The sequence below is a fragment of the Eurosta solidaginis genome, chromosome 2 (genome assembly GCF_040869045.1).
Source record: "Eurosta solidaginis isolate ZX-2024a chromosome 2, ASM4086904v1, whole genome shotgun sequence".
Lineage (NCBI taxonomy): Eukaryota > Metazoa > Arthropoda > Insecta > Diptera > Tephritidae > Eurosta > Eurosta solidaginis.
This window is the reverse complement of record NC_090320.1, coordinates 6,531,511-6,556,150: the sequence shown is the minus strand read 5'-3', so window position 1 is coordinate 6,556,150 and position 24,640 is coordinate 6,531,511. Positions and strand designations below refer to the sequence as shown.

The following is a 24,640-nucleotide window of genomic DNA, read 5'->3' as shown; positions in this document are numbered from 1 at the left end:
TAACGGCCGAGCGGAAGGACAGACGGTGGACTGTGTTTAAAAACTGAGCGTGGCTTCCGATTTCGCCCATTTTCACAGAGAACAGTTACCGTCATAGAGTCTATGCCCCTACCAAATTTGGTAAATTTTTGTTCGACTTATGGCATTAAAAGTATTCTAGACAAACTAAATGAAAATGGGCGGAGCCACGCCCATTTTGAAATTTTCTTTTATTTTTGTATTTTGTTGCATCATATCATTACTAGAGGTGAATTTTGACTTATTTTACTTATATACAGTAAAGATATTACATTTTTTGTTAAAATTTGAATTAAAAAAAATTTTTTTTAAAAAGTGGGCGTGTTCTTCATTCAATTTTGCTAATTTTTATTTAGCGCATATATAGTAATAGTAGTAACGTTGCTGCCAAATTTCATCATGATATCTTCAACGACTGCCAAATTACAGCTTGCAAAACTTTTAAATTACCTTCTTGTAAAAGTCGGCGGTGCCACGCCCATTGTCCAAAATCTTACTAATTTTGTATTCTGCGTCATAACGTCAACCCATCTACCAAGTTTCATCGCTTTAACCGCCTTTGGCAATGAATTATCGCATTTTTTCGGTTTTTCGAAATTTTCGATATCGAAAAAGTGGGCGTGGTTATAGTCCGATATCGTTCATTTTAAATAGCGATCTGAGATGAGTGCCCAGGAATCTACATACCAAATTTCATCAAGATACCTCAAAATTTACTCAAGTTATCGTGTTAACGGACAGACGGACGGACGGACGGACGGACATGGCTCAATCAAATTTTTTTTCGATACTGATGATTTTGATATATGGAAGCCTATATCTATCTCGATTTCTTTATACCTGTACAACCAACCGTTATCCAATCAAAGGTAATATACTCTGTGAGCTCTGCTCAACTGAGTATAAAAATATTTGATATAGTAAGCAAACTGTATCATTGCGGATACGTGGTACACTATGAGTGGTGTTAAAGCAGAACAAAGCTATAAACAAAAAAACAATAACAAGCAATATGCATAGGTACGAATATTAAAAAATAAACAGGCATGTGATGAACACGAAGCAAATCACGTTATAAAAATTAAAAATAAAATAAATGTCTACACAAACGACTTGTCGCGTCTCTGGGATAAACATCCACCTTCATATAATACAAGAAAATAGCAATTTTAGTTAACTATTTTAAACTGCGACATAAGTACTTGAAACTATTTAAGAAATCAGCTTCAATATGGCAGGCAGCTCAAATTTTATCACCGTCTTCATCCTAAGCATCAGTGTATGTGTTAAATAATATTTGTGTGCTGACTTTCTTGTGGGATCCTGTCAGGTAATAATCAATGAAATAAGAACTCTACTTAATGAAATATGTTGCATTGAGACTTTGGTAAAAGTCTAGAACAGTGGTCGACTGCTAATATCGAAAGAGGTGTTAAAAGACGCGTATTAATCTCGAAAACAATAATCCGAATGCGGAAAAGAAAAATGTTATCTCTGTCCGGAGATATTTGCAGTAGCTGGCTGTCTGTTCCCCGTGGTACCACTTTAAAGTCTTGGTATGACTTTCGCAGCCGAAGCCACTTCCGGTTGAGTATCCACCTACTCTCTCTTTTTTTTTTTTTGACGCGTATTAGCAGTCGACCCCTTTTCTAGACTATTACCGTTTAAATTAGGACACTGGCTAACTAAAATATTTACTTAAAGAAAATGCATCCTGTTAAAGAGCTATCTAGACACGAGTTCTTAAAATATGGAGACCTTGAAGATGTGACACATTTACGTAATGCAGTGGAGAAAATACTTATACCACGTGTTGTTGGCAAAGACGGGCATACGCGAGTACGCAACTACATCAGCCATAGTATACATCAGATGGGATGGTCTGTTGAGTATGATACATTTGATGCGAATGTGAGTATTTTGGGCAAAGTACGTTTTCATAACATAATTGCAAAACTTAATCCAAATGCGGAACGGTTTCTAGTGCTAACCTGCCACTATGATAGCAAATATAGAGAATATATTGAAATTGTAGGCGCTATAGACGCAGTATCATGCGCTGTGCTACTTAATATGGCGCTCGTTTTACAAAAAGCGCTTACACGATTTCGTGAAACAAATCTAAGCTTAATGTTCATTTTCTTTGATGGAAGAGAGCCTCCAGAGAATTGGACGAGGCCGATTTCCCTCATGGGGCGCGTCATTTAGCTAACCGTTGGAAAGCGGAAGGTATTTTAAATAAATTGGATATATTTGTTTAGCCGATACGACAATTCATAGTCTCTTTGAAATAACTGATGCATGGTTTTCACGTTTTATAGCGTTGGAAGAGCGTTTGTCAAATGCCGAAAAGTTACGTTGCAAAAAACCAAGGCGCTACTTTGAAACTAAACTAATACGTTCTCATAATTTAAATGGTGATCATGAACCATTCCTACAAGAGGACGTACCAATATTACTTCTAACACCAAGGTCTCGCCCACTCTTATGGCATACTGAAAGTGATAAAGCGTCAATAATTGACTACGATGGTACGGAAAATATATTGCGTATAATACGTTTATTTACAATGGAATACCTGCTCAGCGGCATATAGAATAAATGAATGTATTATTACACAGAATTAACGGTAAAGGTGTATAATAGTTTTCAAAATAACATTACCATACGAATTTGCAATAATAACAGCTTGATAAACCTATTTCAATTTTTATAAATGAGGAGATGACAATATGTAGCCATAAATAAATATTCTTGCTGAATACAAAAGTTGTGACGAAAGTTATTGAGTTGTTAATTCTAATGAACTAGTTATTTCAAAGAGAATATTTAAATTCATCTCCCTTGGGACATGAATTTAAATATTATTGTTGTAACGGCAACCCTGGTATAGAGGTAGTGTGCTGAGCGTACCATACCGAAGATCCTTTGTAGGAACAAGTGACGGGACAACTTACATCACAGAGCATCCTGCAAATTGGACGGGAACAATCACATATATCGCGAGAGGGGGGGGGGGGGGGGGGGGGGGGGTGGTGGTGGTTTGACCTAGAATATTGAACGTGGTCATATTAAAGTTTCGCAAGATGATCGGGCTGGTACCTTAAGGGTGCTTGTTATCGGAACGTAACTGATCCATATCCGGCCAAGGACCCTTTGTTAAAGGGGTTGTGTAGCACACAACTTTCAAGGGGTTCCCAGCGAAATTTATAACTTCTCCAATTGTAAACCTTACCTACCCATTCTGAATCCTGTTACATTAGCTGCCGACCAAGTTTCTCATGGAACTATATAACCCAACCCTTCCATGTACCCAAAATCAAATTTCATCATTCTAAATCCATTTCTTTGGAAGGCCATGTTCCTGGGCTTTATGATTACATTAATGCCGAAGAATAACTAAGCTTGCACAACACCCACAGAGGCTGATATGATAGTCATCGTCGTCCTAGTATCTCCGATGTTACATTCAACATTCTTCTGAAATCAAGGCGCGTGCCTATGCTTTGCCGTTATCATTGCTTTGAAACGACCAAAGCGTTTATGTTAATCCGCTCTTCTGCATTTTATTGAACGTACAAAAATCGTTCCGAAAATCCGCTAGTTTAAAAAAGCTCCAGATGTGAAGTTTTTCATGAGGTTAACAAGTTACACGAGTGGCGATTAATTGTTGTTAAATTTCTCCTGCTTTTTTGACTACAATTTAAAACGATTTTGTTTTCCGTACGCTTGTTGGAAAACAAAAATCCCCTATTATATATATTTCAACGGAAATATAAGCCACCATCCAGTCAGTTTTCTATCTCCGTATCACGCTCAATGGTCACGGGAATGCTCTGGATCATTGGGAGGCTTGAGAATCAGAGGTCGTGATATTTTTATACACATGACTTGTGATAGGCAGATGTCACCGATGTGTCTCATCTAACACATACGCTAGAGGCCAAGCAGCGACATCTATTTTTGAAAAGTAGGTTTACAAAAGGCAGCGTTCCCAAACTAAAGACAAGAAATCAACAAATTATCTGGCTCCTAAATTGAACCAGACATCTATCTGGATTTATCTGGCTAAAATCGTTGTTGTTGCATTTACATGCAAAATTATTTATCTGGCTCAGGATCTTTGCGACGGGATGATGGCTACAAAAAAAAAAAAAAAATAGAGTGAAAGGCAGTAAATTAAGGCAGTCGAATAGAGTGGACTGCAGGACAACAGGAAGAGCAGAGTTGCATTGCATCAATATACCTTCAATCTTTGTATCAATATTAAAGATAAATATATAAAAAAAAACCATTGAATATACACGAATAGTTTCTCTTAACTACTGCAAAAAAGGTGCCTTAGACGCTATATATTCCAAAATTATCACAATTTATGTCCGTTTAAAAATTAACTGGAATTTCGTTAAAGATTTTCGTAGTGATGCTTGTGTGTGTGTGCTAACTTTGAGCGATCAGCTGTTAGTTACGCTACTTGTTAAGGCTTAAAGGCCAATTAATGGTGACTTATAACCATAAAACCATAACCAGATAAAACAGCTGATCGAACCTACCTTATGGAAATCAATGTAATCGATTAATGGTGCCATACCATAACGCTAAGGCCATAACCATACCATAGCCAACCTATTGGTTATTGGTTTCTCGCCATATCCATAACCTAAAAATATTTGAGTTGGTGAGTTTAATAACTTTTTGTAGATTTTATTCATTGTTTTGGATACGTTATGACTAAGAGACTTAGTTTTTGTAGAATATGTTTGTAATTTTTTGCGTTTTCTTCATTTTTATGAAATTTTGACAATTTTTAGGTTAAGGCACCATTAATCGATCACATTGGAGATGGTTGTGGATATGGGTATGGTTACGACTATGGCGTTAGGATTAAGGAAGTTTAATTAGCCCTTTAATAGTCATAACGCCATATTTAGTTTCAATACACTATACAGGCAGAAATCATTCCGTTGGTGCATTGGTCAGTATGCAGAAGGTGGTTACAGCTGCGAATTGCGTGGTAAATTTAAATGTGGAAGACTTCACTGTTGCAGCTGGTGTAACGAATTTACGTCATATACGCTTACGGGGACAAACTCGCGATGTGGAGAGTATATTTATACCCAGCTGAGCAGAGCTCACAGGGTATATTAATTTTGTTCGCATAACGGCAATCCATAACGGCATAAACTAATCGAGATAGATATAGACTTCTATATATCAAAATGATCTGGGCGAGCAAAGAAATTCATTTAGCCATGTCCGTCCGTCCGTAAACACGATAACTTGGGTAAATTTTGAGGTATCTTAATGAAATTTGGTATGTAAGTTCCTGGGTACTCATCCCAGATCGCTGTTTAAAATGAACGAAATCGGACTATAACCACGCCCACTTTTTCGATATCGAAAATTTCGAAAAACCGAAAAAGTGCGATAATTCATTACCAAAGACGGATAAACCAATGAAACTTGGTAGGTGAGTTGACCTTATGACGCAGAATAGAGAACTAGTAAAATTTTGGACAATGGGCGTGGCACCAACCACTTTTTAAAGACAGTAATTTAAAAGTATTGCAAGCTGTAATTTGGCAGTCGTTGAAGATATCATGATGAAATTTGGCAGGAACGTTACTCCTATTGCTATATGTGTTCTGTATATAAATTAGTAAAATCGGATAACGAACACGCCCATTTAAAAAAAAAATTTTAAAGTCAAATTTTAACAAAAAATTGAATATCTTAACAGTATATAAGTAAATTAGGTCAACATTCAACTCCAGTAATGATATGGTGCAACAAAATACAAAAATAAAAGAAAATTTCAAAATGGGCGTGGCTCCGCCCTGTTTCATTTAATTTGTCTATAATACTTTTAATGCCATAAATCGAACAAAAATTGATCAATCCTTGTAAAATTTGGATAACTGTTTTCTGTGAAAATGGGCGAAATCGGTTGAAGCGACGCCCAGTTTTTATACACAGTCGACCGTCTGTCCTTCCGTTCGGCCGTTAACACGATAACTTGAGCAAAAATCGATATATCTTTACTAAACTTAGTTCACGTCCTTATCTGAACTCACTTTATCTTGGTATTAAAAATGGGCGAAATCCGAGTATCGAAAATTTCGAAAAATGAAAAAAAATTTCATAATTCTATACCAAATACGAAAAAAGGATGAAACATGGCGATGGGATTGGTTTTTTGGCGCAAAATATAACTTTAGAAGAAACTTTGTAAAATGGGTGTGACACCTACCATTTAAGTAGAATATGAAAAAGTTCTGCAGGGCGAAATCAAAAGCCTTTGGAATCATGGCAGGAATACTGTTCCTGGTATTACATATATAAATAAGTTAGCGGTACCATGATGTTCTGGGTCACCCTGGCCCACATTTTGGTCGATATTTCGAAAACACCTTCACATATACAACTAAGGGTCACTCCCTTTTAAAACCCTTATTAATACCCTTAATTTGTTACCCATGCCATACAAACACATTCCAGGGATACCCTAAGTTCATTTCCCTACGTGGTGGTTTCCCCTTATTTGACAAAAGATGAAGGAAAATCGTCCCAAAAAACGTGACCCTTGATCTACAATTTGGTCAATATTTCCCAAACGTATGTGATATGGAATTGAAAACCACTTATAAAGCATCTACGAAACCCTACGAAACCAACGAAACTAAGTTCTCAGCTGAGTATGTAATGTTCGGTTACACCTGAACTTAGCCTTCCTTACTTGTTTTTTAATTCGTATATATGGGCGCTAAACCGGAATTTTCGGAGCAAAAAAATTCTTGCCAATAAATGCTACTTTTGCACTAGGTAGGCAATTGAAAAGTAAAGTCCTCTCTCGGCAAACGAAAATCATACTCTACAAGTCACTAATCGTACCCGTCCTGCTATATGGTGCAGAAGCATGGACCTGACAACAGCAGATGAAGGGCCTTGGGAGTGTTAGAGAGAAAAGTTCTTCGAAGGATTTATGGACCTCTACGCGTTGTCGATGGCGAGTACAGAAGAAGATTTAACGATGAGCTGTACATAGTCCAGCAAATTAAAACGCAGCGGCTGCGCTGGCTAGGTAATGTTATGCGAATGAAAGATGACGCTCCGGCCAAGAAAGTGTTTCTATCGGAACCCGCCTATGGAAGCAGAGGTAGAGGGGCGGCCCCCACTCCGTTGGAAGGACCAGGTGGAAAACGATTTAAACTCCCTTGGTGTGACCAATTGGCGCCGTTTGGCAGAGAGAAGGAGCGACTGGCGCGCCTTGTTGGACGGCCCTAACCGTTTAAACGGTTAAGCGCCAATTAAGTAAGTATACACAGGCTTTAAACTCCTTGTCAGGCAATCAGGCCAACATCGTGTTTTGCCAGGCATTTTGCGTACATTATAATCTTGCATCATTACTTAGTTTTCTTAGATCGTTCACTAATTTTGCATGTACTCAGTAATGTTGTCTAGTGTAGACGAAGCGAAGTATACGCTTTCTTCCATTATTGATAACTTGCTACCTTTCGTTCAGTGTCATTGGCAATGTCATCACCTGATCGTTAGTAATTTCTTAAAAAATATTAATTACAGATTGGCTTTTAAATATTTTGCAGTTTATGTTTTTTTTATGTTTGGTTATTTTTGAAAAGGTCTAAATGAAAGTTGTTATTTACGGAGAAGTTGAAAACGAAGTACGGCTTCCTTAAAAGCGAAAACATGAAATTTCACTAGTCATTGATATTATAAATACTGAAAAATGAACAGAGAAATGGAAAGCACTAACCTGTGTAGGCAGATGGATACGAATAGCTGAGGTAGCAAAGCTAACTCATATTAAAATAATGAATTTAATGGAAATAATGGAATTTGCTTTGTGCATTCCAGGGACATCTTCCGCAGTGGAGCGGACATTTGCCTTTGCGAAAATATCAATGGTCCGAGGAACGTGGTCGAATGCGTATTTCAGTTTTGGTGGAGTTATTGAATATTCAAATAAACAGTGACGAGGACTTTTCAGCGTTCTACGATAAAATAAAAACTAACATTCAGCTACTAAAACGATTCAGCAGAAAAGTATGGGTAGGATACTAAAAATCAAAAAATGGATTAAAAATAAAATATACGGGTTGTCGCGACTTTTATTCCTTAAACATGAAAAAAAAATGTTTGCTGTTTTTACTTTCTATGTTTTATTTTGCGATACTTTGAAATGAAATCACTGAACCTATAATACCAGCTTTAAACTCCTTTTGTGAGAACCAAGTACTGGTCTCTTTTGCTTTGTTAATTTAAATAAGTGACCTGCTTTTATGATGTGATAAGTTTACATATACGTATTGTAATGAATTTAGTGCAATTCCGCTTATTTGCAACCTTCTGCTAACGTTCGAATCACTAAACAGATGAATAAATAACTCCATTATTCAATAACGCAAAATGGCCTTTATTAAAGTACTTCACAATCACACTTCTACTTCTCAACAGATAGCGTGCTCAAATCAAACTGAATACTGATTCTTAGCTTTACCTCCTTTTATACTCTGTGATTTCCTCGTTCGCATACTTCTAGGCGTTTCTAGAATTTAACTTAGTTGCCAGCTATAAAATTACCAGCTATAACTACAGATGCACGTTATAGCTTCTCATATGCCCGTGTATATGTGAGTGATACTTGCACAAATGATTGCCTGCTTTTGTGAGCATCTCAGATAAGATATATGCATGTGTTTGTGCGTTTCTTTCCGCTGCGTGTACGTACATATATGTAGATATAATGATTGCTTCGTTTATGTAGATACAAGTGACTGCATGCTTTATTGTTGTTGTGGCTTTATTTACTAAGTATAAGATTAGTGATGTGAGTATAACTTAGTGTCACTAATATTCGTCACAGTATGTATGTATCTACATATAATATACATTGTATATATATACCATATAACTTGCAATTTTTTGGCTGTTAAATATATCTGAATGACTTTTATTTGTTAAAATTTCACCTCAGTCAGGCCTTGAGTTAGAAAAATTATGGCAAGCCTAGTAAGTAAGTAAGTAAACGCAAAAACAAGGGCTAGATACTACTAGAAAACAAAATTGTGTTTGTATTCGAAACTCTGCCGTGCTTGTGCACCACTGGTGTAGATATATTTTGAGCCATATTTGCATATACGCCTTTAATGAGATTACTTGGATTTTAATTTTTTCCCCTAATTGCAACAGCTGTATACACATATTTGCTTTGAACGAATGGCTTAGTAAATAAACTCAGATCTATAAGTTCGCAAACAATGCACTTCTTAACGAAGTACCATACCGTTCCTATAAAATATTTCATGTTGATTAAAAAGAAAAACCACATTGAAACAAAACTGAATAAAGTAAAAATGTTGGAATGCTATGCATCACTAAATCAACAAGATAAAATAAAGAAATGAAAAACCACTTCAAGAAGTGTGCTTTAAATAATTAAGGTCGTCCTTTGCATTTTATGACTTCAAAACAAAACAAACTTAGCACTATGATATGAGGGTACTCTTGCTTTTAAAATTAATTCAACACAATTGCGCTGAGGTTAAGTAATAAAACAAAGTCCCACATTACTCATCTGACCTGCGAGCAAAAAAAAGTAAACAAATTTTAATGCTTATAAAGAAAAAAACGAAACTGTAAGCACAAAGAATAGAATAAAATATTACAGAGGGTGATAAGCCCAACATTGCGCTTGGAATGAGGAAATAGCGGCCAGTGCAATATTGGCACGCAAAAGCCAGTTGTAGATACACTTATATATCTACATATATGTATGTAGATATCTCTGTATTAATCTAGGAGAATAGCATCAGCCTTTTATATGCAACCTAACAATTTATATAGAATAAGCTCATAAAGAAATATTAATTAGCATGGTAAATGCAACTACCCAATAAACTTTCTGAAAACTATGCTCAAGTTTGAAGAAATTTTGTGGTCTCTTTAGTTATTTAGCTTGTGTTTATCTTTCTCTTGAGATGAAGACTTAAATTTGCTTAAAAGGGGGGCATTAGCCCTAGAAATATTACCATTCGTTGTTGTTGTGTTATATGCCGGAAACGTAATATGCGAAAGCAAAGTAAAATTTGTTCTTTTGCATTGTACGCGTTTCAATACTTTCAAATCTTCTTCAGGGAGCCTGATAATAAATTTTAAAAATAAAAGAAATCAAATAGAAATAAAGCTTCATAAGAGCTAAAGCTTAAACACATTACTTTTTTGATTTGCTACCAAAACGAGCATAAATCAAGCACTACAAGTTGTAATATATTAAGTCTTCATCATGGGGTAATCTGATTAAGGAACCTTGTGCAGCTCGCTTTAATCCTTTCTAATCGGAACCAAAGCTTAATATAATCTCGCCAACTATAGCAATATCGTTATTTGATATTAGAAAATACAAAATTATATTAAATTTCTCGTCTTCCGTTTCGATAACGCATGCCTTTAAATTTGGTTGAAGAATGCCCTATATCAGAAATTGTTTTAAAAACGCCCAATATGAGCTTATATTCAATATATTTTGCCCCAAGCTGGGGGTTTATGGAAAAAATTCTGAGGTCGTTCTACCTGATCAACCGAATTCTGAAATATTTTGTTCTCGAAACAAATTCTGAAATGCCGTGTTCTTGAAACATTTTCGAGCAGCCGTAAAAGAGTGAAATTCCAAACCCTAACTATCTCCAATCTTATGCACAATTGATATGTAATATATATGATGCAACACCGTTTGAAGGGACGAGGCTGGATAAAGACGTTTAAAACCACCCTAATATACATAGATTTATAAATGTATGTGTATTATGTGTATGTGTCTTGATACGACCATTATTTTATTATGCTTCGATGTATATTTTAAGCCTACCTGCATCAGGACACGCCGTAATTGTTTCATGCAAGCTTTCCAGGTGTTAAGGTGAGATCTTAAGAATATCATGCATCTAAAGAAGTGTTTTCATATTGATGACTAAGTGGAAAAACCGCCAATTACGAATTTGGCCAAAATTGCACCTACAGATTTTTTAGCACAAAGTTTGAAGGCATTCCAGGCGTCCTGTTTAAAATATCTTGTCATCTAATAGCCAGTTTTTGTAAATGAAGTAAACACTTAAGTTTCAGTTTGATTCTAAACTGAGATAGAGCGTAAATGTTGTTTGGGTTTGCTCATTTCTGAGCTATACAAAGTTTGTGAAAACTGTGATGATAACATGAAATTCAATGCCAAATAATGTTAAATGAGACTAAAACTAGCATTGTAGAGCTGATTGTATGCGTGCTTGTGGTTATAATGCGGAATATTTAGAGCAGATAAACTATTTGCCTATACAAGTACTATAAATAGATGTGCTAAGGTACGTCGGAAGATAAAAAATATTGTGGGTGACAAAGAAAAAAAGTATTAATGCAATTTGAGATATTTCGTGCTTCTATCAGCTTTTTATTGTTATAGCAGTGTTTAATGTGTTAATCAATAAATTATATAAAACTTGAGTCACCACAGTTGTTGCTAAAAATAAGTGGAGTTTAATATATGTCGTTATTTTGTGATTATATTTTTTTGATTAGGTTTACTTGTTTTGTTTCTTTGTTTCCCGGATTACATTTGTGATTTCTTATCAGAACTTTTCTTTGTTAGCTTATCAATTTTCGATGTTATTTTGGCTTATCGTTTTACGTTTACTTTTTTTCTTTTTTTCTCTTTGTGTTCTTTATGTTCACGTTATGATTGTTGTTGTTATTAGTAATTTTGTATACTTTTCAGTATCCCCCAACTTGCTTTGTTTGATAAAGCAGATGATGTTGATAACAAGTTGTTTACATATTGACACAGGTGATTCACATGTCAACACGACGATTGTTGCCGCAGACAAAGAAAATGTGAACAACATGAATAACAAGAAAGATGTCAACAACAGAGAAATGAAAAATAAAAATATTGCAATTTATAATAATAAAGCGTGTGTTGAATATGAATATCTCATCAACTCCATGGGATATCGTCAATGTAAATGAGCTTATGGTAACTGAGCGGTAACTTAAAGCTTTTATCTTTCACTAGATCAAGATCTTAACCAAATTTGGATAAAATATGTTTGATGAAGAACATATACAAAGGCTTAATAAGTAAGACAGAAAAGACAAAAAAAAAATGTCTATGTATGTTATTATGCAGTAACCAGCGATAGAACTTCTGGATTTTAGTTAAAACAACAAAAGCTCTGTTTCATTTAAGCTTTTACTAAACCAAACAGCACTCAAATCATCTGCTTGAAGTTTATCACTATCTTTATATAATTTTATGTTTATAGATATATGTTTATTACCTATTACGTATAAATAAGAAAAGTCTGAATAAAAAAGAACCAAACGACCGTGAGATATTCAAGCGCCCTTAAAATAAGTTAGTCAGTAAACTCACTGCAAAAAAAAAAACACAACACAAAAAGTAAGAAATAAAACTAAAACCAGCTAAAAAAGAACAAAAAAAAAAAATAAAAAAAAAAAAAAAAAGCAACGACATACAAAAAGACATCCATTTCGTTAGTGGCACATCAACGCCAACATTTGAAACCAGTTTGCAGCTCAAAGACACAAAAGCAAGCACAGCGAAATGAAATTAACAATAAATACTTTAACAACAAAAAAAAAAAAACACTAAGAAACCTGAACTTAACAGAAATAAATTAAAGGCTAATAGTTGAAACTACCAATTTACATCAACAATAAACACTAAAATTGGCAATGGTAACAGAGAAATTCCAGATAATTTCGTAATATGCTATTTTCGGCTATCTGCAGGTAACTTCGAACGAAATGAATTTTCAACCTACAAAATGTCCTTAGGCTGAAGTTGTTGTTGTTGTTGCAGCGATAAAGACACCCCCGATAGTTTTGGATAGATCTGGTATCTCCCAATAACAAACACCATTGAGGTGCACGCCCGATCATCTCGGAAACGATTTATATGATCATATTAAACTTTCTAAGCAATCCCGCCACCTACCCCCTAGTGCCATGAGGTACTTGAAGTCACCAGAGCCTCAGCTGATTAAGAAAGAAGTTTCGCTACGCATAGATGAGGTTGACAATTGGGTTGGAGAAGCGCTGGCAACCTATTGATCTCCTCTTGCACTACACAACGATTTGAATCTAGGCTAAAGTTCGACCCAATTTGTAAATGGTGTATTTTATGTTCTTCTATGATAGCTTTTATTTCATTTGGTTAGTAAAAAAAGGGCTTTTAACCTCACATAAGCTGCCTGATACAATTTAGTCTGACTTTTTGAAAGTAATTTATTGCGTTTCTTGCTTTCTTAATTTTACTACTTTTATGTCTCCTTATTTTCACATTTAAGCAGAGGCTTTTGCGACTTCTACTGTGTTGCTTGAAATGAAAATTTGGTTTCACCATGTTGTAGTTAGATGATCTTTCGTTTAAGCTCTTATGGTGAATACTTTGTGAGCATCTGAAATTAACATAGCATAAAATAGCACAACATAAATTGATATATGTATCCATACAGTATAATATTGCATAACATAACCTAACATAACATAACATAATATAACACACCATAGCACAAGATAACATAGCTTAGCTTAACATAACACAACATAATTTAATATAACATAATACAACGTAACAAAAATAGAACACAAATAACAATAGAAAATAACATGAAATGTAATAGCTTAACAGATAATAATAAAATAAATAATTACACAATATTACGTAACATAAAATGACGTAGCATAAAATAACATACACATATAAGATTTTATTTAAATACAATAGCAAGAATTCTTCCCTTTAAAAAGATTTGCTTGCAAAAATAGTTCAAATGTGATTTAAAGGTTGCTAAACTTACTAAAACCGTATTAAATAAAAGATTAGATTGAAATGAAAACTAATCTGAAAAAAGTGTCTGAAAATTGTATTTAAAACGGCAAATTTTGGTGGTAAAAACATTAAAAAGAAGTAAAGGTGTCTAAGTTCGGGTGTAACCGAACATTATATACTCAGCGTGAGCTTCAGTTGTACATTTCATTTCAGATAAATTACTTTTCTACATAACACGTGGCACCACCCGTTTAAAAAAAAGTGTCTCCCCATTTCCTCTTACAATAAAACTTGTTAAGTGAAATATCATTGATTCAAAACTATTTTTTGCTAAGTTATAGCTTATAGATCCCGTCCATTTTTACTAGAAATATTTTCTGCTATAAGGAAAATATGTGTGCACACTTTCATTACGATATGTTAATTTTTCTTCGAGTTATGGCTCCCGAAACATAGAAAACTTGCTAAGTCATAAAAGGGGCGGTGCCACGCCCATTTTTTAAAATTTGAAATTTTTCCTGTTTACTGTTATAAATCCACTTGTAAAATGAAATATCATTGATATAAAACTCTTTTTTGCAAAGATACAGCTTATTATATTCGTCCGTCCTTAACCGATTTCGTTTATTTTTCTTAAAAGCATTCCTTATAGTAAAGGCAACCTCTCTGTCGAATTTTGCTACGATAGGTTTAACGATTTTCAATTTATGATTAATAATATTTGTAAAATTGATTATATCACAAATAGGCGGTGCCACGCCCATTTTAAAAATGTTTTTAAAATTTTTATTAGGAGCCTCAATATCAGTCCACACGTCAAATTTCAACATTCTAGGTATATTATTTACAATATAATCAGGTTTTTTGTGTTTTCCAAAATGTTATATATATAAAAAGTGGGCGTGGTTATTATCCGATTTCGATCATTTTCAACACCAATCTATTCTGAGTCCAGATAAGCTTGTGTACTAAATTTGGTAAAGATATCTCAATATTTACTAGAGTTATCGTGTTAACGGGCGGACGGACGGACGGACATGGCTCAATCAAATTTTTTTTCGACACTGATGATTTTGATATATGGAAGTCTATATCTATATCGATTCCTTTATACCTGTACAACCAACCGTTATCCAATCAAAATTAATATACTCAGTGTACAATGACATTCCCCACCACGGTCGCATTCGATAATCAGCAGGACCAGTGTTACAATATAAATCAGCCTCCAATATCACTCTCCTCTCCCTTATTTTTCGCAGCCTCAATAAATCTTTACATCACGTGAATGCATCAATGTAAAAAACGAGCACAGTGGCAGCAACGGCGGCAAATATTGATAATAAAAAGATGCTAAATACAGATTTGGAAACAGTGAAGAAGAATCGCAGAAGCATGAAGAAGAAGCAACGTTGTACATTGAAGACGGTTAAAAGAAGATGTGGCCGTAGAGAAGTTGGCAAAGAGATAAAAGCAAAAGAAATCGATTAGCCGACCAACTGACATTGTTGTTATTTGATTTTTGTTGCTTTTGTTGTATTTAAACAAAAGGTTAGCAGACAATAAAGAACAAAAATTGCACAGAAAAAATTGTATATGAAAGCAGAGGTCAGTTCTTGGATTTGTTGCGTTGGCTTTCTTCAGCTGTGTGGTCGCACGAGTTTGTGTTTTTTGTCTTTCGTTTTTTTTCGCTTATTGCTTTTTCTGATTTTTGAATATTTGATTTTTTCTTTTTGATTTTTGAAGCTCGCATATATTTTTGCTGAAATTTGAGTAGCCGCCAGTGGCATAGAAATTTTTGATGGTCATTTAGCTGCTGTTTGTCATTTTAATCGTTAAGTAAATGTGCTTGAATTAAAAAAAGTATTGAATTAACTTATGCGTGTATAAAAGGAGAAAACGTAATTTAAGTGCAAGCTATGCAAAGCGATGGGGGTAGAAAGGTGGTTGAAAATAAATTTTGAATTTAAAAACCGCAATTTGTTTATTTGAAGAAACAGCTACAAATAAATCTAAATTACCTTTGTTACTTTTTTATTTTTCCTTTAGCTGTTATTATGTTTATAGTATGTATCTCATTTTGAAGGAAACGAAACTTTTCACTAAAATGTAATTTTGATGGATACCGACATAAAATCGAAACTATCAGGAAATAATGCTGAAATTATCTATAAAAAAGCGTCTCGAAAAGATCCCGAAATGATCCTCAACTAATTTCACATAAAACTCTTAGCTAACCCTGGAATCGTTCCGAACTGACCCAGAAACATACTTAAGTTGGATATGATCTCGAATACAATCCGCAACTGATCCCGAACTCGATTTCAAAATGATACCGAAACAGTTGAAAAATGATGCCAATAAGATCCTGAAACCATCCGAAGGGTATCCCGAACCGGACTAGTGCCGATATATGTTGTGAATAATTTTAAAGTAACGGTTCTTTAAGGGTAGTTTTAAGAAATTTATTTCACTTGATGAGGTAGGAGCAATGTTCCCCATAAAGTTTACTTTAAAAAGAACAGTGGTCATACTTCCCAAATTAAAACAGCTTTTTTATCAGGAGTATAAGGAGACCACCGTGGTGTGATATTAGCGTGCTCCGCCTACCACACCGTATGCCCTGGGTTCGCACCCCAGGCAAAGCAACATCAAAATTTTATAAATAAGGTTTTTTAATTAGAAGAAAATTTTTCTAAGCGGGGTCGCCCCTCGGCAGTGTTTGGCAAGTGCTCCGGGTGTATTTCTGCCATGAAAAGGTCTCAGTGAAAACTCATCTGCTTTGCAGATGCCTTTCGGAGTCGGCATAAAACATGTAGGTCCCGTCCGGCCAATTTGTAGGGAAAATCAAGAGGAGCACGACGCAAATTGGAAGAGAAGCTCGGCCTTAGATCTCTTCGGAGGTTATCGCGCCTTACATTTTTTTTTTATAAGGAGACTTATGACAGTTTCGTCATGCATAGCGTTTTGTTACTGCCTATATAATACGTGTCTTCCTTTGACGCAAAATTTCGATCACCGAATAGTTATCACGATAATTATATCCCAAAACATATATATAGATTTAAGCATTGTATGGACCCGCGTAAGGGATGTCATTCAAGTCAACCCTTATAAGCTTCGGGCTTGGCAACCATTCAATTAGTATCGACGGGGGGGGGGGGGGGGGGGGCAAATTTCACTCATATTTATCTGATATTGCACTTCAAGCAAAATTAACATTATCATTATGTTACTTCAAACAAGTCCCTATGTTATGGAGTACCATCCCACTTGCTCGATTAAGTGAATACCCTTAATTTTATATATATTTTTTTTAATTTTAACAATATGTTTCTTTGTTCTTTATACAATACTGAATCTCTCTCATCGGGAACACTATTTTATAATTATATTTCAATACATATGATTAAGCGGTCAATACCTCCAACTGAGCATTAATGCGAATAACAAACAAAATCAAAAGATGCTGGCTTTTCGCGTTAGAGTTAATATAATTGTATGCTGCTTTCAAAAAATATTTCTTTCAATAGAATGAGAGAATATGAAATAGTTAAATTATATACTTGTAACTTTAATATACCGTAACCTTTCATATTAGCATAACTCAAGATTTGGTATATAATTTCCATGCAAAACTGATTATAAATTAGTACAGCACTTAATTATATAATTTCTGAAAAGCTTTCTACGGCATGCTGGAAAGATTGACCGTGAAATAAAAAAAAAAAAAATAAAAAAAAATAATCACCATTTATTTACAAATATGATGAACAGCTGCGAAAGATAGCGGATTTTTTTTTTTGTTTTGTCTAGCGAAACTAAATTTGTCTTAAAGCTGTTCCCTGACATTTATTTGCATATTATGAATATTAAGTTCAAACATATGTTAATGTTTTGTTAAATATGCTAGTTTTTGCATAGTTTGGCGATCGTGTCATTTGTTTTTTTACCTGTCTTAAGAAGAAATACGCAAATATTGTTAAAACAGAGGGGAAAAGTAAATATCACACAACTAAATTACAACTTTTGTTTAAGAATAATATTACGTCTTTACTTTGTATTACTGGCTTTTTGTTACGTGAGTTATTCTAGCTTGAAATTAACTATGATAACTTATCAATGTGCATTGGGAAGGGATCTTGAACTATGTATAACTTTGCTCCAAAGATAATTAGTACTACAAATTCAATTGAGTAGAGTTAGAGTTTTAGTCTTGTTTTAGTCTTGAGGGAGAAATACACCATTACGCTTTTATTGCGCTTATTTATATACACTATGAATACATTCAGTCTATGTGAGGTCTCTATTGATCGGCCAGTTCAACCTATTGCGCCTATATGTTTCCACCTTAACCCTTTATAGTAAATGCTATACACTTTTTTGTGTATTAATTTGTCATAAACTAATGTGTAATATTTCGGGATTCCCTGCCCAATTAATTTTAGTCTAACAAAGTACAACCTCTAGCTTGCTCAAAATTCGCATTGAATATTGATAATTCTTGTTCCTAAGGCAGTTTCAGATTTTTTTCCATATCAAAAAAAAAGCTTACACTTTGTTAGCTCTCCCCTATCCCTGAGATGTTCGAAGCAGTCGTTGCTAAACAAGTTACATTTTAAAATTCCACATTGATCGATAGTTCCCAGCATGTGTTTAATGTGGTCTGGAAGGTTTAATGTGGTCATATAAATCGTTCCCGAGACGGTCGGGCTAGTACCTTAATTTTGATTTGTTACCGGAACGTACCGGATCTATATCCTGCAAAGGACCATCAGCATCGATAACATTACCCAAAGCCTTCGGCGAGTCGTTAATGCAACAACAACATGGGTTTTGTAGGGGCAAATCGATTGCAAAAATTTGCTTACATGTACAATTCACGTTTCGTTTGGTTTAAGAAATAGCCATTACACCGATGTTATAAAAACTGATTTAAGTAAAACATTTTACAAAGTATGCCACTCATTACTTGGCTATCAACTCGACTTGCTTGGCTTGCAACCTGTTTTCACTCATTGTATCTCCTTTTATCTCTCTAGTAGAACTCAGGAGCAATTTTTAAAAATATTTGTAAGGATCTCATTGATGTTCCCTCGAGTTGTTCCTCAGGGCAGCCATCTTAAAACGATCTGTTTTTGCTCTGTATAAACCTTATTTTGGCAGCTGTGGTATGATGGTAGCGTGCTCCGCCTACCACGCCGAAGATCCTGGTTTCACGCCCCGGGGAAAACAACATCAAAATTTTAGAAACAAGTTTCTTCAATTAGATGACATTAGATGTTTGGCAAATACTTCGAGTGTATTTCTGTGAGTAGGCATAAAACAAATAGGTCCCGTCACGCCAGTTCCCAACAAACATTTAGGTTAGGAAACAATTAGACCGCGAATCGAATTCTAATGTATTTCTCTAAGGTAGAAGGTTAGAGGACGATTTGCGAAACTGTCGCGAATTATAGCATTCTCGACAAAAAGGGGACTTCGTTCTCGATATCCAGAATAGGGTTAGAATTCTAATCGAATTCTAACGTCAAATTCTAATGAGTTTCTAATGAGAATTTTGAAGTTATGTGCAGTTAATTCAATTATTTAAAATCAGCGAAATTTTCATTGTTTCATTATATCAAATATGTTTATTTGGTTATAATCTTTTGTATTAAGAATGAACATATTTCAAAGGCTTTTTCTATTATAATAAAAAATCAAACGTACTTAAAGATTGAGCTCAGCGTTGGTTTGAGGTACGGATGAGGAAGCGTTTTCTTCATGCCATTTAAATAGCACTTCAATAATCTGCTCGCTTTCCTTTTTTAACTTTTTTTTTTATTCATTTTCACTTACTAGTATTTATTATTATAAATAAAAAAACTAATTTCGCAACTTGTAATATGCCCACTATTTTTATTTTGTTTGTATAACACTAGGAATGAGTGATCATGTCGTGCAAATAATCGATAACTGTGACAATAATCATAACTTCGCATTTCTAGTGTTATTCGAATCGTTTCACAGTCGAATTCTAACCTAGTTCTCTAACCTAATTTTCGATTCGAAATGCATTAGAGAACTACATTAGAATTCTAATGTAAAATTACAATATTTCTCTAACGTTAGAAACTGTGTTTGCTGGGTTTATAGCAAAAAATTAAAGGAGCACGACGCACACTTGAAGAGAAGCTCGGCCTAAAATCTCTTCGGAGGTTATCACACCTTGCATTTATTTATTTATTTGAATCGTATGTATGTAAATATTTCATGTATTTTATTTGTGTATGTATATAGCTTAGTTGACGACTTTCTCTGTAGCTGAGCGGCTTTAGATCTTGACGTTTAACAAACCACTGCCTTTCAAAGACACGGCACAAATAAAAATAAAATACAAATAAACATAATGATTTGCCTGTTTTTTCCTAGGTTAGGTCAGGTTACCGCAAATCAAAAAGTAAGTACTTAATTTTTTATGTGAAACAAATTTCCACGGCACTTTTTCTGAGGTGCTTTTGTGAAACTTTGAGTACTATGGGGGACTGCTACGCAAATCATAAAATTTTTTAATAAATTAATCATTATTTTGCTTTTCCACACAGAAGTTTGCTTCACTGTCGAACAGCAGCCCTTATAAAAATTGTTGGCAGTACGGTGAATCTTATTACTAATTGTCGACCCAATTCGACCATGCCGGCAAAATCGTCTGCCCCCCTTAAACTTACCTTTTGAAAACATTCTCTACTACAGCTATTGTTGAGTTTGACGATCATAAAATGACTGCTATACAAACAAATATTTAACAACACTATTTAACCACCACTCAAGTTCTGTTAAATTTTACACATGAAATTGCAGACAAAAAAACACAACTTGGCCCACTGTTTTGCCGCTTTGACACTTTTTTAAGCATTCTAAACTTTGTTATGCAATTTGTTTTCTTTTTTTTTGCTAAACTTTGCTATGCACTTTTTTTTAGCATGTTTTGCTAAATTTCTAGAATTTTTCACGTAACGGTTTTTAACGTGCTTTTTTCGCACTTTAAATGACGCTGAAACCTGAACGTTTGCGTTTTTTTGTGTTTTTTTCTTTTTTCTTTTTTGATTTTGCTTTTGCTGTTTTTGTTTGTTTTATTTTCGTTGGCTTTGTTTGTGCTGCTTAATGCTGATTTGTTACCACTTTTATAAGTATTGTTGTTGTTATTATTGTTATTTCATGTTTTGTTGTTGTCAGAGACATGTATTTTCTTCTACTTGTAAATTTAACGATTTTTATGGCCAATAATAAACCAAATACAAGCGAAACAAAGACAAAAACGTGCAACTCTGCAACTTAGTGCGGCAGCTGCAGCAATACAATGTTGGAGAAAAAGTTAAAGGAGTCGAAGTTAAAGTAGTTGCAGCAACACCACCGCAAGATCGCAAGTGTACTTTGCAGTTAGTACGACAATTGGTGGTAAGAAAAATGGAAATGCAGCAGACGAATTATTATGCACGCAAAAAAGTGGTTTTGTGTTGTGTGCTTTTGCTATTTGTTGTTGTTGTTGTTTTAATGCTCCACTGTATAATACAGGTGCAGTGTGGTGCGCAATAACGGGTGCATCAAAGACAGACAGACGTTTAAATCGTGCCAAAAGGAAAACTCGTTTGAATGCAATGTTTTAGCTTTTTTTTTTTTTTTTTTTTTTTTGCTTTTAATGCACACTTTGCTTGAACTTGTTGCTATTGTATTTGCCTTTGTTTGGCAGTCACAAATTTTTGCTGTTTGAATTTGTCGTTAATTTGTTGCTGCTGTTATTTGATGCGCAGTGTTTTTTTGCTATTTTTTAACAGACCAAAATTATTTTAAAAATTTTTTTCAAAACAAATTATGCACACGCTTGAATAGCGCATGTCAGCATGTATGAGAAACATTTTATTATTTACAATTTTTATTTAGTTTCAAACTGCTAACCAACTGGGCTTATTGGTTCAGTGCAACAGCTCGTTTCTTCAAAAAATTCTCGCTCTCTGGCAAAACTGACTATTGAATAGAATGCCATTTATCACCAATTTTTTATTTTCTATAAAATGAATACTACAACTTTTCCGTACACACACATTGCTTACTCTCCGTTTTTAAACAACCAGAATTGCTTGACTTTTCGTTCTCATCAGCACCGATTTCCGTTGTTTTCTTCCGTATCTTCTTACCAACTCGGCCAACAGTCGTCAAAGAACTGAAATATCTCGCACAAAGTTTAACTAAAAATCGTAATATAATACATGCGCATACATATGTATCTGCACATGTATGTATGTATGTAGATATGCACGTATTTATGCATATTAAATATCTCACTGCAGCGCATTGAATTTCTTGCCAGCTGTCTTAAGTACTATTTTCTTATTATACTTGTATAACGTACTTTTCGTTATTGTTTTTGTTGCGTTACTTGCGTGTATTTGTTTGCGCTTGTGTACCTACAGCACGCGAGTATCTTTTTGAAATTCATGCAATGTACAATTCACACAAATACAGTAACACACACACATACACAAGAAGAACCAACCAGAAATCTCACCTGTGTGCTATATCAGTTGGTCAACGCTCAGCTACTCAACTGTTTTTCTACATTCAATTAACTACTTCTCAGAGGCAATATTCAGTACTCGACGCAGGTAAGTTGTTTGCTCAGTACTCAAATGAGAGTATTTAGTTGGCGTTAAATTACACTGAACAACAAATTGTACATTTTTGTTGATCATGCAGTTATTATGTTTTTAACCATACTGCAGATGCCGATTTTGAAAATATATTTTGATGAACTCAAACGAGTAGTTACTGGAGATGAGCGTTGGATATTTGAATTTGGTCTAGGGACGCGTAAATAAAGTCCGCAGTGGGTTGAAAAGGGTGGAGAGTGGTCAACGAAAGGTCAAAGTCATACCTGAAGGCAATGTTCATTTGTTTTTTTTTTTTTTCGATATATGATCGTGAATACATTCCCGCTGGCCAGACAGTGTCTGGAAATTGCTATGTTGGCGTTTTGGAGAGGCTACGGGCACGTGTTTTTCGTGTGCGCACCGAACTCGCCAAGAATGGCTGCATCCTGCTTCACGACAATGCAGCGGTCCATTTCTCGTTCGCTGCACAAGACTTTTTGGCAATAAAAGGCATCCCAACGTTGCCTCATATTGCTTCCTCCGCCTGTTTTCTATTCCCCAAAATGAAATCGCACCTCGTGGTGCTAAGTGACCTGACTTGCTAGTACAAGAGTGCATCCAATCATAGGATAAACGTTTGAATCATTGTGTAGAAATAGGGGGAGACTATTTTGAAGGTCGATAGCAATATTTTTTCTAAAATTTCATTTCTTTTGTTTTTAATTGACGAATTCCCGCAACGTAATTGCCACACCTCGTAGCACTTATTTAATAATTTTACTTAAAGTCCTGCAATAAGATAATGCACACGCCACAAAATATCGTAGTAGCTGAAGATTTGAGGTTCGTTTTGTATCAATTAAAAATAGTAGCTAAAATAAGCTAAATAACTATATGAGCTCACTTACTACTACCTACAATTAATGCATTGTAGAACTGGGCGGAGGGGAACTGGTTGACAACGTGTTGTGAGTTAATACACTGATCGAAAATTGCCCCCCCCCCCCCCCCCCCCCCCGCAATGAAAACAGGGTACTAAAGTGGGCAGTTTAAAGCTTCCGTTGATACTGAGCAGGACGTGATACTCTCTTCAAAAAGTCTAAATCTATGTTAGTAATTAGCTAGTCGAATTGCCTCTAGAGATATTTCTTACATTATGACAACAAAGTAACCACTTGCAACAATAAGAAGGGGGTTTTATTCATTTGACTATGCAAAAACGACATAGATAAACTAAGAAAAAAGTTCTCGTGCTTTTTTAACAGGCCGCTTCTTCGATACAATAAATATACTCACTGAATATTTTTGTGGCATTTTGATCCACCTTTCAAATAATTTTGTGTGTAAAACATTCCAAATATGTTATGTGGTGTTATTTATAAAATATTGCATTTATTACATTATTGAATTTAGGCTAGAATCTACTGAAATATTAAGTCTAGTTCGTATGGCAAATCAACATCTATCCCTGAACATTTATTACAATAGTATTGTCTATTTTTACAATGTGAACTGAAAAAAATTTTCGATAGCAATTAAGCTGTGGAAAAGAGCGATCCCCAGTCCAAAGTGGACAAAGTGGAGGACGACCTCTTGATTGGAGTTGGAAAAAATAGAAATTACTGCCGCGAGTTGTTGGAAAGTCAATTCCATTTAAATGGTTATGTCCCATATACGTAAAAATTTGCTGATGTGCAGTGTTATTTCTATATGTAAGTACAAGGAATATACATAAGTGTTGTTTCATACTGCGTAAGTATGAGTACGAGTTTGTTTGCTTTGCTGCAACATTTTTAATCCCTCTTGTGTACTAGAGTATTGAGAAAAAAAATTTAACTGCTCAGGTGAGTTTTTTTTTTTTTTTTTTTTTTTGAACAAAGGGGAATTTTGGTTTTGTGGCATTACCGGCGTTTCAGATTGGACGATATGATGAATAAGCATAGTCAGCAGGTGAAATGAGTTGCCACGTATTTTAGTGGAAATAAAAATTAAATATTTTAATTATTTCAAAATCCTAGAAGTAATAACAAGCTAAGTAGACGAAGATAAAGGAATGCGATGGTAACAACTATGAAAGTAGAAGCCTGACTATGTACGAAATCTTAACGAACTGAAGTGAAAATGGCTTAAT

The 24,640-nt window shown here is 34.7% G+C and overlaps 1 protein-coding gene and 1 pseudogene across 4 annotated transcripts in view; one reads left to right on the top strand and one right to left on the bottom strand.

Moving 5' to 3' along the window:
* The window catches only part of LOC137239190 (serine-rich adhesin for platelets-like), a 294,241-nt gene extending 272,173 nt beyond the window's left edge, over positions 1–22,068 (bottom strand). For all 4 annotated transcript variants that reach the window (XM_067764214.1, XM_067764213.1, XM_067764215.1 and 1 more), the window contains exon 1: positions 20,590–22,068. The gene's annotated coding sequence lies outside the window, so the exon portion shown is untranslated. The remainder of the gene's footprint in view (positions 1–20,589) is intronic.
* LOC137239189 (glutaminyl-peptide cyclotransferase-like) lies at positions 1,082–2,995 on the top strand (annotated as a pseudogene).
* Positions 22,069–24,640: the final 2,572 nt, after the last annotated feature.